The sequence below is a fragment of the Agelaius phoeniceus genome, chromosome 4 (genome assembly GCF_051311805.1).
Source record: "Agelaius phoeniceus isolate bAgePho1 chromosome 4, bAgePho1.hap1, whole genome shotgun sequence".
Taxonomy (NCBI): Eukaryota; Metazoa; Chordata; class Aves; order Passeriformes; family Icteridae; genus Agelaius; species Agelaius phoeniceus.
Window position 1 is genome coordinate 63,583,147 of NC_135268.1, and position 15,035 is coordinate 63,598,181.

General features: G+C 42.1%; 1 protein-coding gene across 2 annotated transcripts in view; it reads right to left on the minus strand.

The window, feature by feature from the left end:
- The window catches only part of AFAP1 (actin filament associated protein 1), a 111,510-nt gene extending 106,391 nt beyond the window's left edge, over nucleotides 1-5,119 (minus strand). For both annotated transcript variants that reach the window (XM_077177747.1, XM_077177746.1), the window contains exon 1: nucleotides 4,968-5,119. The gene's annotated coding sequence lies outside the window, so the exon portion shown is untranslated. The remainder of the gene's footprint in view (nucleotides 1-4,967) is intronic.
- Nucleotides 5,120-15,035: the final 9,916 nt, after the last annotated feature.

Sequence of the window (15,035 nt, forward strand, 5' to 3'; positions counted from 1 at the left end):
CCAGATCTGATTGATGATGGCACTAGGAAGTGCTGTGAAGGTCACAGTGTAATTCTCCCTTTGCAGCTGCTCCTGGCAAAAAATGGTACAGGAGAATAAAATCTGGATCCGCTAATTGCTAATAACAGGGAAATTCCGTCCTTACCTCCCCTTCTCCTCTCTTCCAGTTTCTAACAGGAATGCCATAAGCATGTGTAACCCATGAAAGACCAGATAAGCTTCCAAGACATACTTAAAGATCATTATTTGGACCAAAAAAAAAAAAAAAATCTATCCACAGCAACTGGCCAAATATTGAGCATTTATACTTTGAAGACAGTGCAGAGTAGTTTAGCATGAAAGCTGCACATAAAAGAGCTTTTACTATTTGCTCTTCTGCAAGACTGAGATAACATACCACTACATATTCCCTGTGAGAGAGTGCTATCTCTGATGATGTGAATATATGAACTAAGCTCCTTTCTCAAAGTCTATTCATTTTAAATGAACAAGGCAAGCATGCTCACTGGAAGTGGCTACTGGCAAGCCAGAGCATCAGCCACTCAAGTGGGACACCAAAATCATCTTTTCCATAGATGTTGAGATGTCATGAGGACACTGATAAGAGACTTTGGGGAATTCACAAGCATGATATAATGACAGTCCCCTAATGAATTATATATATTCAGTGTAAGTCATAGCAATTACCTCACATACAGTGTTGGATTTCTTGGGGGTAAGATGTTGTTACCTTTGAGACATCAGCTACATTACAGATTAAATTTGAAACCACTTGTGTACTCTTTTCTGGCACTCACCATTAATGGATGGAAATATTTTTATACAGCATTTTGTACTCACAAAGATTTTGGCACAGTAAGGCCATTACGAACATCTGTCTTAGAGAAAGAGTCTTTATCACTCAGCTCAAAACTACATAATGGCAGAGAGATCTTGGCAGCAGGCATCCCCTAGATAGTTAAAAAATCCCACCACTATGTCACCATAAAAGGAATAATACATTGATTTCTTTTTTTCCTGTTCCAGTTTAAGAAAGAGATTTAGAAAAGACACGTCTATCAGTTTGCTCCTTTTACTGCCAAACATACACAATCGATTTTTAAAATACCAATACATGTAAAGAGCAGTATCTATACAAGATCCAGCTGATTAAAAAAATCCTCTTAGGAGTTTCTTTCCTAGATTTCTTGATGAACACTGGCAAAATATAAAAGAGCTATTGATTTATCCTTTCCACAGCCTCCTGTATTCTCCAAGGCATACTTGGAGAGGTAACCACCAGCAGCTCATTTGGGCATTGCTGTGTTAAGGGTGCTCAGCACCTTTGGCAGTCAAACCTTTCTATGCACACTGAGCCATTGCTGACTTTTTGCTAGGATGGCAAAGGGGAAATTGATGGCAGTTTTGCCATTCAGGTTTTAATTACTTGCCATATCTCTGGAAAATAGAGATGATGTCCCAAAAGACTGTTACCTGCTATGAGATATCCCCCACTGCACATACCCAAGCTATGTGCCTGCAACATTATTCATTACCATTACTCACAGCAGCATGTCTTTCATGACCTGGAGAGTCAAGAATTAACTTCTGATCACAGAGTATCACAGAATAGTTTGGGTTTGGAGGGGCCCTAAAGATAATCAGATAGTAGAGAAAGAGCAATTGAATAGACACAAAATGTTTTAGAGCAGTGATGCACTACAAAAGGCAGACCTTCATGTGTGCATGGACAGGTTGGTGCAGTGAGACAGCTGTGCTGGTGCAACCCCTGCACTCTGAGCTCAGGCTCATCCCTGTGCCACTGCAGCCACATGCATTCCTACCTGCTCATTCTGTGCTGACAGACTGCTCTGGTATGGCTCCATGCAGACACTCCCCAAAAAGACACCTGGTATGGTCTTGGAAACTTAAATTGCTCTAAGGTCAGCTTGGGGTGCTTCATAGTAGGAAAACTAATTCCTAAAACTAATCCCTCCTAGACAACCCTTACAGATGGAGGAGTACATTCAAGATCTGTTTTTTTTCAGTCCTTCACTGAAAGCTCAGAGTTCACAGTACCTGCAGGCTGACTTGAACACTTCTATTAATCTTGATGGGTTTGACTATTAGGAGTTCAACTGTGAGCCTAAAAACACTTTACATTAGAAGTACAGTGATCTGGAATAACACATACTGAGTGTGTAACCCAGTCACCTGCCCAGCCCAGACAGACATTTTTTCTATACCAGATGAAACACTATTAGTCAATGAAGTGATGAGTAAGGGAAGTTAGAACCATACCAGTAGCTAGGTGTCATTCACACCTAAAACCAGTTGAACTGCACAGCTGGAAGGGATGCATAATTTTTTTGGAAAATTGCCACAGTATGCTTTACTATGACTAACCCATAACAGAACAGAGTAGACTAAGCTATACAGGAGTTTGGAGGTGCAAGTCCTTGCATCCCACCCTCCCACCTCAGCTGGAGATCTGCAAATGAATATAAAGTACATCTCTTCCTCCTCCTCCTCTTCCTCCTCAACCCCTCCTCAGGAAACAAAGAGCACAGCTTTGAACAAAGCACTTAACCAGGAGGGCTCCTGGATACCACACTCCCCCTGACTGACCTATCAGACACAAAACTTTTGAAAATGCATGGAAATTAAATCAGTCGACTCCAGATAGCATCAACCAGCCCTGAACCGCTGGCTCTTTGTCCTGAGGCAGTGTCACAAGGGAGACTGCAGCAAGCAGCAGGGCAATACAATTCCTGGTCTTACAGCAAGTTGTCTTTGCACCACTGTAAGGAATTTGTCATACATGTACCAAACACAGTCTGTCCCACTGAGACTTCAATATTTGCTTTTGGGTTTTATGTGTCAGACAGTATCTCTTCAACTCTGAGAACTTCAGGAGAGAAAAAGGAAAATCATCCTTCACTAAGATTGTAAAATTTTGAAATTATATAAGTGGTTGATCTATTGAAGTCTTGCATTTTACACTGTCCTCGTTGGCACTGCTTCAATACTTCAGATTTAACCCCACAGACCTTCCAAATCCCTTCAACTAAAAATCTACCCAAGCCACAGGAACACAATATAACACTTTGACTTTTGATGACAAATTTCCTAGGAAACACCAAACAGTGCCACATATCACCAAAGGCAGTGAGTATCTGCTCATTGTTCTGTTTGCCGGCTTGTCACTGCAATCACTGGCTAACACACAAAGAAAACTGTAGATCCTTCTTTTTCAAATCCATTTCAAATTCTTCTTAAACCCATGTGGGGCCCTATAGCCCCAGAAAGATGGGATACTCTCCCTCTTGCTCTCATGTAGCATTTGCTCTTCTTTTACACCAGTTCTAAAAGGAAAAATGGTTCGTTCAAAACAAGAAAGTAATTGTGCAGTTCTTCCCATGGAAACCACCAGGAGGCATAAGGGATGACGGAAAGGCACCAAGCGCCCATATCCGAGAGCACTGATGGATTGATCCATCTGGCTGCCAAGCTGCTCCCTTGTGCCCCTGCACCGACCATTCTCAGAAAGGCACACAAAAAAAGGTTCACAATACTATGATTTTCATGAAAGGAAAAGAGTGGCCCTGTAACACTCGGAGCAAACAGTAGCAGAGCACCTGCAAGGGCGAAACAGTAGTTATGGAATAATCATTAATTGTTATGGATACCTCTGAGAACTGAACCAAGCCCTGCCACAACATTTTTTTCCCCTATGGAACAAAACAAAGAGCTGCACAAAGGACAGCAGAATCTGTCGCCTTAAGAAGCCTTAGACTGAAGTACATGATTTAATTGGATCTCTCTGCTTTTGAGATTTATCATTTCATAGTTGGACCTCAGCTGCAAACTTCAGTTATACAATAAACAGAACAGGCACAGGCACACCAAGTGTTTGCATCAAAATGATCATAAAGGAGATCCTCCAGAGAGGAAATGAGCTAAATGCTTCTCTGTTTCTCACATGTGCCTTGTCTTGCCTTTCAGAGTGTGCATTTACTCAGCTGCACTATCCTTTAGGGCAGGTGAATACCTGGGTTGCCGAGGGATGCCTGCCTGAACCCACTCACCTCCTGCCACTCCAGAGCTTTTAGCTTATGGAGCGACTCCTGCTTTTGGCAGTTTATCTGCCTCTTTTGCCGCCCATTATTTTCCTACCGCCTAAATCTTTGGCAAGTTTCCTCTAAGCCCTCTACACAAGACATATACCGCGCGTAGGACCGAGAAACTCGAGTTTCCAAAAAACCTCTCAGTGGAAGAAATCGAACCACGTCGCTGTGCCCGGTCCCCCCCAGCCTCCAATGGCAGGCTGCTCCTCAGCTCAACAGGAAATCAAGGAGGGGGTCGGCCCGGGAAGCCGAGGGGATGGATCTGGAAAGATGGTTCTGTTCGCCTGTGCCCTGACTGACTCCAGGACTGTAACATGATGCAATCTCTCGGCTATGATGAAACAGATCAAATGGCCCAGCCTGCGGAGAGACCACCTCAGCCCACCCCGCAAGGCAGAAAATAAGGAAGCTCGCAGCGGTACAAAGCAGCAGCGCGGCTGCGGGGCCGGTGCCTTTCCCGGGAAGGGATGCGAGTTTCGGGATGGCGGACAGACAGAGGGCTGCGTTCCGGAGGATCTCGGCCGGGCTCCTGCCCTTCCACAGCCCGGGCAGGGGCCGCCACCGCCCGATAACCGGGTTCCCTCCAGCTCTTTCCATGTGCTGCTCCCGGACGAGAAAACGAGCGAGACTTTTTTTTTTTTTTTTTCTATTTTCTTCAGCTTTTTTTTCCCCAGTAAACCCACAGCTTTCCTAGCACGGGGCTGCCGGGAGCAGCAACGGAGCAGCGGCTGAAAAAGCCCATTTCTGGATCCAGCCCTTTCCCTCCCTCTTCTTCCCTGCCGTGCTCCCTCTCCGCCCGCGGAGCTCGGCAGGGATGCTGCCCGGGGCGGGCGGCGGCGAGCGGGGCCGGAGCCCTCCTACCTTTGCGGCCGTCCTGCGGCGGCTGCCGGCACAAAGCGGCCGAGCGCGGCTCCTCCCGCGGCTCCTCCCGCAGCCCCGCTCTGCCGCGGAGCGCAGCCAGCGCCGCGCCGGCAGGGGACAGCGGGGAGGGGACAGCGGGGAGGGGACGAGCGGGGCGGGAGCAGCAGCCCGCTCCCACCGCCCCCGGGCCGGGCCCGCCCCGCGGGGAGGGGACAGCGCCGAGGCGGAGCCAGCGGAACAAAGGCGGGGGGGGCGTGCAGCAGCCCCGGGTGCGGGGCAGGATGGGGCAGGTGTGCACAGTAGCCCCCGGGCAGGATGGGTCAGGTGTGCGCAGCAGCCCCGGGTACGGGGCAGGATGGGGCAGGTGTGCGCAGCAGCCCCCGGTGCGGGCAGGATGGGGCAGGTGTGTGCAGCAGCCCCCGGGTACGGGGCAGGATGGGGCAGGTGTGCGCAGCAGCCCCCGGGTACGGGGCAGGATGGGGCAGGTGTGCGCAGCAGCCCCCGGGTACGGGGCAGGATGGGGCAGGTGTGCGCAGCAGCCCCCGGGCAGGATGGGGCAGGTGTGCGCAGCAGCCCCCGGGCAGGATGGGGCAGGGGTGCGCAGCAGCCCCCGGGTGCGGGGTAGGTGAGCCCAAGTGCTCCTTGCGAGGCAGATGCTGGCAGATCAAAGCTGGGTTCTTGCCCCAGAGTAAAGCCTCCCTGGAGCCGGAGGTTTTTTCCCCGAGTAAAAGCTGGAATACTGAGATGCCACAGCGGGAGCCTCAGTGCAGCCCATGCCCTCCCCATTCCTGCCCAGGAGATGCTGTGACCTGAGCACTGAGCAGAGGAGGAATAACATGGATTTGGGGCATAACTAGCATGTCTGCATTTATCTAAAATTTAAGCTCTTCTGTTGAAATGGTGTAAAATCATGTACGAACCCAACACCTGGTTCTGTCATTTTAGTTTAGCTTAATATAAACCAGATCTAAATCAAAGTGAGACTTTTTGATTAAACTGAGACTTATATTGATTAAACCTGCAGGCTTCAGTTTGTAACAAAATTGCTGAACCTGGGCAAACTTATAGAGGGGCAACCTGAGTAAACATGTTCCAACTTTGAGATATCCAAATATATATATTTTTATATATAAATACATATATATATTTATTATTCTACATTTATATGTATTTCTTTTCCTCCCTGTCCATACAGAAACTGAAAATCTGAGGTCACAGAAGAATGTCACTCAAGGAAGAACATTAGTTAAGGCAACTCTGTCTTTAGTCCAGCTGGGTGTCAGAACTCCTTTAACTTCAGCTAGATGCACAAGTGTGCTCTTGTGAGAAATATTTGGGAAGCATTGGACATGCAAGTGCATAATTCTGTACAAGCTTGTAGCTTACTTTGTATCACAGTGTATGCAACTTGTTAAGCACCTTAAATTTTGATTAATAAAATTTGGGTTGTTCTGGCCAGGTTTAATGTGCTCTTCTGTCCTGTTTCATCATCCTCAGTCATTCCAAGAAGGTCATACCAAAGGTAACAGGTTTGACCAGGGAAAATTCTATTTAGTCAGCATGTACACTGTGTGGCCACTTAGGATATGCATGAGATCTCTGTAGCCCAAAACAGGAGAGCTAAATTCAGAGCCCAATGTTTCCAACAATTTTTAGGCTATTACTTAGCCTAAAAGCTCACTTTCAGCTGTTCTCTTTCTTGTATGCCTTTGGGTATGGGCAGGGAAGGACTTGCCTACTGGCTGAGCTATTCCAGCAGCAGCCTGCTCCTACCTGCCTTTTTGTATTCTAATTGTTGAGAGTTGGCAGGGAGGAGCCTTGGAGTACTTAGAAGTAGAGATTTTTCAGGCAATAGTAAATGCTTAGCTGGTCTTGAAAAAATTAAACCACAACTTCTCTTCTCCACGGTTCAATTGCTTGCAGCTATTGCTCTCTTTGAGCTATTTAATTTGTATCATGACCTGTAAAATATGATCTCTAGGGAGAACAATCCAGTACTTCGTTGTAAAAGCACAGCCCTTGGCTGCTGTGGCACATGCAGTACCATTGATTTGTATGCTTGCACTGAGCACTTCCATTATTTGCTGGCTTTACTGACTCTAGTTTTATTGTTTGGGTTTTTTTTTAATTTTAATGCGCACATCACATGAAGTAACACTTCAGCCTCTGCCTGCCATAAGACACTCTGGTCTGTAAACAGGGCACTTGGTTCTAGCAACACTTCAGAGTATTTCTTCCACAGAAATGTCCCGAAGAAGTTAGGAAGCTGATCAGCAGAGAAACACAGATCAGAGAAAGTCATCACAAGACCAGCAAGAAAATAGGCACTTTGTGCCCTCTGTCAGATATAAAAGTGAGATAACTTAAGGGTTTGTCCTTAGGCTGTTGGAGAGAGTGGTAAAGACTTCATGTCTTGTGGTGGTAATTCCATAGGGACTAAATAATGGGCTATCTGTCATAAAGACAATCATCAGACAGCACAAGCTGTTCCTCATGGACAAGCTCTCTCTCAGGCAGAAGGGCTCAAAAGAACTTTTTTCTTATTTGAATTTTTAGTTTTCACAATGCTACACTTCAAAATGGCATTACTCCCCCACTTTTTCATTTGGACATATGCATTCTATAAGCTGCTTCAGCTGCAAAATACAACTTAGTGATTCATTGAATTTCTTCCCCATGAATCTTTAATGACGATACTTAAATACAAATTCTATTTTATAGAATTAAAAGAACAGCATATAATTCACCTAGAACACAATATCATCAAAATAAATCAAGTGATTGCTAAGGAATTGCTTGCAGGGAAACTGAAGTCACATCATTAATAGGAAATCTGAGGTCCACAGTAACTGTACGTCATACTTTGCACCCAATAAACTTCTTAAACTAATCATCTTTTAACACAAAGCAGCAGAAAGCAAATCTGTGGAAACGTCCCTATTTGAAATACATGTCCTCTAGCTTGAAAAAGTACTTTTTAGCTTTAAGACCAAATATTCATGCAGTGTTTCAAACTGTCTTTATTCTCAATAATTCATTATAAAGTTCTACTCTATCAAGGGTAACTTCATTACTGTAGAAATAATCTTCACAAGCTTTAGGCAGGACTCGGTGAAGCCTAGTCATAGGGATCCCCAGTCTTTCTATAATCTTCTTAGCACTGGTTATCACAAAAGAAAAGAAAATAATCAGAACAAAGAAAAATAAAACAATCAAGTAGTCCCGCAGTAAGGTATCCAAATAGACTTGTTTACAAAACTGGGACTTGAACCATCAGATAATCTGTAGTGTGTTGAAACAGAGAAGTCATGACAATGACAGAACATATTTGTTATCTTTAGGATGTGCTTAAAAGAGTCATTTATGCATATTTTAAGTTTTTTTTTCCCCTTGGAAAATCAACATTGGATAAAATCTGAGAAACACAGTCATGAGAAAAAAAAATCTCCAACCATTTTTTTTTGTGATTTATGTCTTGCAAGGTACTCCAAGCAATTTGGATTTGGCTCACTTAAGTAATGTAAAAAGGCAGGAAAACAGTAGTTTAGGCATTTGGAAGTATGGGTCAGTTTTTAAAGATACACTCAATTCCACTTCAAATCTGCCTTGGACTGAGTCCATAACCTGACAACTCACTTGTCTAAGAGGCCCCAAAAACTCAGCAACATCCTGTTGAGAAAACAAGTGTAAGAAAACCTATTGCATGCTCTAAGTGATGACTGGTGTTCCCTGAAAGTCTGCTCAATACTTTTCAGTAAGACCTTTCAGGGTGACTGTACAAGGTTATGTTCATTATTTTCAGTACCTTAAAGTGAAATCAAAGCTGTGGGGGAAAGCCTGTGTGATACTTGGTATCAGACTGTAAAATAACTTGCCTCTTTGGATTGTTTTTTTCCTTTTTCTTGGAAGGGGGGCTGAGCAGACAAAAAACCCAAAAACCTAGAATGGGCAAAATGTTGACTTCATGTGAGACCCCACACTGCCCTGTGCCACTGGTGTGTCAGGCAGGGCAGGGCAGGCTCCTGGAGCAAGCATCAGCTGCCTCCTGATGTGTCCAAACTCCTGCCCTCATATTGTACTGCCAGGGGGGAATGGATGGTCTCAGGGAAGAGTGAAAAGCAGGCAAAAATCCTGTGCAGTCTGGGCTGTCAAGAGATGGAGTGACATTGCAGCAATTGCCACTCTCTTCAGTAAAACATATTGATGGCAGGATTTCAAAAGCAGGAGGCAAGTTATGCCTTTTTAGAACAGAAATCTTCTTCTGTTACTTTGAAACCATAATTTTTCAGTAAGGAAAACATCACTGTTTTTGAAGTTGTCTCAGATACTCAAGGCATTTACAGACTAGGAAAAAATGTATTTTACAAATAGAAAAAAAGTTCTTGATAAAGATAGGGTCTTTTGCCCTTGCTTATCATATACTGTGATCCTGTTACAGCAGAATCCATTGTTATTAAGAACCTAATAGCATCTTTTTAATTTTTTTAAAAGAGTATCATGAGTTATTTCTTCTTGGGCCCCACATAATTTCCAGGTCCACTGGGGGAAAAAGCAATTATATTTTAGATACACGTGAAAAATTTGTTTTTGTTTCAGGGATCTATAAGCTGAGTAGATACATGTCCCAAAAGGACTTATACAGCAGAAATGCCATTCACCCTTGTGCAAAAAGCAAATCTGAAAAAGTGTGCATTATAGAAACTTCAAGAGCAGGGATTGTGCTGCTTTTCTGCAATGCACAGGCCTCTCCTTACTCTCCACACAGGGAGGTCATCTGTGTAACAAAACTATCTGCAAATAAATTCACAGAGATGTAAATACCTCAAATTAGGTTCTTGATTTTGAATCAGGGCTAAAGAAGGAATATGTAAAAAAGGAGAACATACATTTTATAGAACCTTAATGTGCAGGTAAAAATAGTTACTTTCCACTTACATTCTTCTGTTTGAACTAAACATAGGCAAACAATCCTTCCCTGTGATTTCAGTTTTGGAAGAAATTCTGTATAACCTGACCTTTGCGCTCTGGTGCAGGTACGAACGCCAGTGATTTCAGTGGGATTAGCATTTAGTTACTGACATTTTCAAAATACTATGCTAACATCCTTTTATTAAATGCATATTAAACCCTCAGAATCACTGAAAAGTAGCTCTGTCTTTGGGTATTACTAACTTGAAAAAAAAACCTTATTCTTGTAATTTCACTTATAAATTTAAATTTTATATTAAAGATGAATATAATAGGGGAAGATTTCCTCTAAGTCTTGCTTTCTTGCCCCTGCTTTCTTTGAATTCAATCAACATTGGGCCAAAACTGGAATCTTATTGAAAGATAAATTTTAGCTTCTATTCTGTATTTGTCTCCTGTGCCATTTAAAATGGAGTAAATTATTTCAGTATTTTTGATTATTATATTATTTTTATTGCACTATAAAAATAATCAGTTATCATACTGAAAAAAGGTATTAAGACAAAAAAAATGCAATTTGAATAATTTGATCCTTATACAGCAGCAACTCATACAGTCCTCCTGGCACTTCCATCTGTCAAAAACTGTCAGATGAAAAATGTCTAGTATAAAATTGGGAAAAATTGTGGAGCTCAAAGTGTTCCACATCCATAACTTGAGAGAATTTTTTTTTAAAGTCTGACTAGCAAAATTGTCAAGTGACATGAAGGTTTTTAACCCTGTTCCTCAAATGAATTATTCCAGGTCAGAGCACTGAAAGGAAGTTCAGACAGACCATTAACAACCTCAGTTGTTTAATTTGCTATCAATCATGGTGCTTTCTTAATTATCAGTTAATAGAAAAAAATTTATAGCCGTAGAAATAACAATGACTCATGTCAGAGTTCAGAATCGTGTCCACTTGTATGGAAAAAAAACCTCCAGCAATTTGCAAGAGTGAGGTTAGGTCAAGCAAGGAATCAGCATAATGTAGGTTTTGTAGGTTTGTAAATAAAAAAAGTCATTCTCAGTTTTCTTCTTCCCTACCTCCCCCTCCACCCCCAAAAAACCCAAAAAAACCACAAAAAAAACCAAAAACAAAAACAAAAACCCAAAAAACCAAAACAAAAAAAAAAACAACCAAAAAAAACCCCAAAAAACAACCAAACCAAACCAACAAACAAACAAACCATATATATATATATATAGAGTGCTTGACATAACATGGCAAATAGGAAGCCTTTATCTTGTCAGACCATTCCTGAACACAATGGGCTGAGAGACATTTGCAGAAGATTTGCAGAAGAACTACTATCACTGGCAAAGAAAGGTTTTAGTCTCAAAAGAAATAAAACATACTGCAATTTTTAGTGGAGAGACAAGGTAGAGGATGTAATAAAAGAATGGATGATAGCAAATGGAAAAAACAGATCAACAGCAAATCATCCATGACACAAATGTAACTAGACTGAAAACCAGAAATCAACGGACTCCAGACTTGTAACAAAAGGTAAATACATAATAGCTGGGACACTAATGCCCAACTTGGGATACATTTACCTGTGTGGGACAGGATGCTTTTGCCTGGTTTTGTTTCCTCCTGACCCCTCTGGAGCTGCTGCTTGTCCAGACTGGCAGGGAAGGACTGGCAGGTCCCAACAGCCTGGGTGCTGCAGACATCTGTCCAAGCATTACAGACATGGAACCTACCTGCTTACCTGTGGGCACAGATGTCAAACACCGAGGGGAAGGAAGAAAAATGTCCTAAATCATGAAAAGTAGCAGCATTTAGAACTAACTTCTCTGAGTGTAACTCACAGAGATGGTGGTTGTGAGGAGGGAGTAACAAGCTGCTGCAATAGCACAACAAATTGCAATTTGCTGGGGGTGCTTCATCACCTGGGAGTTAAACTACTGAGATCTCGCTTTTCATGGCCATGTACTTTGATTGAGTACCACCTTTTCTAACATGGCTTTTCACAGTCTAGAAAAAGTGAGAAGGGATGCAAAGACTCAAAAAGCCTGAGCCAGCTCCTCCTATGAGCCTTTAAGGATTTACCCATACCTCAGAGGCAGCTTGGATATGATGAGGGGATGCAAGCCTCAGTATAAATTTACATGTGCAAGAGAGTCACATCTGTCATTCTAAAATTAATAACAGACATCTTTTTTTTTTTTTTTTTTGAGATACTCAAGATATATGAAAAATGGTAGCCACAACTGTGACCTATCAAGTAATCACATTGGTCAAAGGTCAGTTGAGGTCTTAGGAAGCTTATAAAATGATCCTGTCCTTTTTCTCACACACAAATCAAAGGGGCAGGCGAATACAAATATAAGGATACTCTGAAACTTATGCACCAGAGTTGAGTGCCAGACAGAAGTGCCTGGGATCTCATCCAGCTCATCTGCAAATAACAGAACAGCATTTTCCTGTAGATATGTGAAAAGGTTAGTAAAATAATTTGGTCTTAGTCACACACGGGAAATGTCAAATAGATGGCTTCTCAAAATCAAAATGTGGAATGTAAGACCAGGCATCTCTCTTGGTCTGAACCATATCTTTTTCCCTATGTAAAATTAGCCTTGCCTCAGAGGGTTATTAGATTCCAGGTACTATCTCACAACTATGCATTTTCTTGTTACTGCAATTACAGGTTTCAGAGTTTTCCCCTGAACCATAAGGAGAAGAAATAGCAGAAGGTCAGACAAAAATGTCAAGTTCTTCTCAGACAGCATGCCTAGGCATTCCTAGCTGGAATTGTTGGTAAGATATTCCTTCAGCAACCACAAAACCCCACATATTCCTTTGTCTCAAAGACTGTGATGATGAAATGCTGTCTCTTTCATTGCTGAGTTTGAGACATGTCTTCTTTAAAATACATGAGGTGAGAATTAGGTCATACATAGGGCTGACATGAGCAGCTGAGACACACAGCTCAGATCCAAGAATGAAAATGAAGTCTCTGACAGAATTCCCCTGCTTCTTGTATACATACCAAAATAAGTTGCTCCAAGAGCTATATTGATCCTTTGGAGCTGCATATCCACATCCATACTTACAAAAATGCCGAAAGGCAGCATGTCCTTGAAAATAAGACTAAAGAACAGTGACTTAATAACTCTAAAGAGCATTATCTGAAAAACAGCCTATGATTTGTTGAGACTCAGTTTTTTACTGCCAACACCAGACCACACTATCAGATGGAACATTCTGGCAAAGTCTTATCTCATTACTCTGAATGCCTTTTCAATTTCATAATCCTACATAAGATTAGCATATGGAACCCTATTAAAATAAACCTGAATATTTACTTCCCACGTCAGTCTATCCACATTTAATTAAACACTCAAAGTTCCTGAAAGAAAACAACATGCCTGAAGTTCCAATTTGCAATTTTTAAACAGGGAAAACATAATAAGATTTTAGAAACAGGAATCTTGTATTCTCTGGAATACTATGGTTTATGGAATTTAGGTGATGTATAGACAACTTAGCAGTGAAGTAAATTACAATGCTACTCACTTTATGGTCCTTTCACACTGGTACATTTAGCTGGTGCCAAATCCAGCACACAATATCATACTGTAAATGTGAATTTAGTTAGGCTGGAGAGCCTAACTGAATAGGTCACTGCACCATATGACAGTAGATGCTTTAAATATAGGGTGATACACTGGCATGTATCACGTGAAAAAATGAACAGCTTACCGAGCTGTGCCACCTTTGCACAAAACAGACATCTACAGACCATTTCAAACTTCATGGAAATGAAACAAGGACACACAAGAGTACTTGTTCATCTAAAGTCAGCAAAGGTTTTGTGTATGGAAGCCAAAATTCCTTTTTGGTTTTGGCTGGTATTAGGAACGTAAGTTGATAAACTGACTGTCTTCTAAAACATTTTTGTGTGTTTGGCATTGAATGCATGCCTGTTTAGTGAATAGTATAATGAGCACAAAAAATTACTGTGTTAGGGAGTTTTGTGAGATCTGTGCAACTCAAAGTATTTTCCTGATTGCTGGAGAATGATTTGGTAACATGGTCTAGGAACTGCCAGTGGTTTTAAGACTGGTACTCTACCAATTGGTAAAAATTGGCTTATTTCCCTCAATTAATTCTATTAATTAATTAATAGAATTAATTTCATCCAAGATTAGGTAGCCTGCAATGTGTACTTCTGCAGAGGCATTGCCTTCTTATATTCAGTGGACAGGAATATGATAGGGGCAAATCATAAAAGGAAGCACAGAAGGATAAAGGAATTTGTCCGAAAATATAGAAAGAGGAAGGGGTACAACTCCTAATAGAGTTGGGCATTGTGGTAAGAACGGATGCTCATGAGCTAAAAACTCTAGATGGGGGTATGTAAAGCAAGAGTTGTACCTGATTTAGCTCAGGTAGGACAAGGACCTTCAAGAGACACTTTAAAGGCTTGACATTATAAAACATGAACTGTCTTAAAACAGTGAAAATGCGTCCAACAGCTCACATGAGCTCACCATCCTCACTTGTCATCAGCCATACATCTGCTGGTGAATACAACAACAGAGCAGCACAGAGCTGCCTGTGGTGCTCAGTAATGCACTTTTTCCTTACAGCATAGATAGAATCCTACACTAGTACAAAAGCTGCTGTGGTTAAGAAATTTTCAAATTATTTATGAAAATCCATACTGAACCTGATCTGCACTGATACATGGATTTCTTTGATCAACCTGAGATTTTCTTAATCACTCAGAAAATGCCTGTAATCCATATGATGTCCCAGGAACGTGTGGATGAGAAGAGTGGTCATTGCCAGTGTCAAACTTCCTCATAATAGTTCTCCAACCAATTGTTCTCCTGGATTTAGTTTTTCATAGTTGCAATGGACCCTGCTGCTCACATTTTGCATTGGCCCATTTCAATGGGCTGCCAGTTTTCACAAAATAATGCAACGAGCTACTCGAGGTTGAAGAGCATTATGGATGTGGTCTAGATGTGACTGGGAGCTCTCAATTGAAACTGGCTAATGATTCCCTACACAGGCTGGTGGTTCTGTATATCACCAGTGAAGCAACTTCTGCTTGCTGAGCTGTGACAGCTCCTTGATTGTTTAAATCAAGACCAACTTTACAG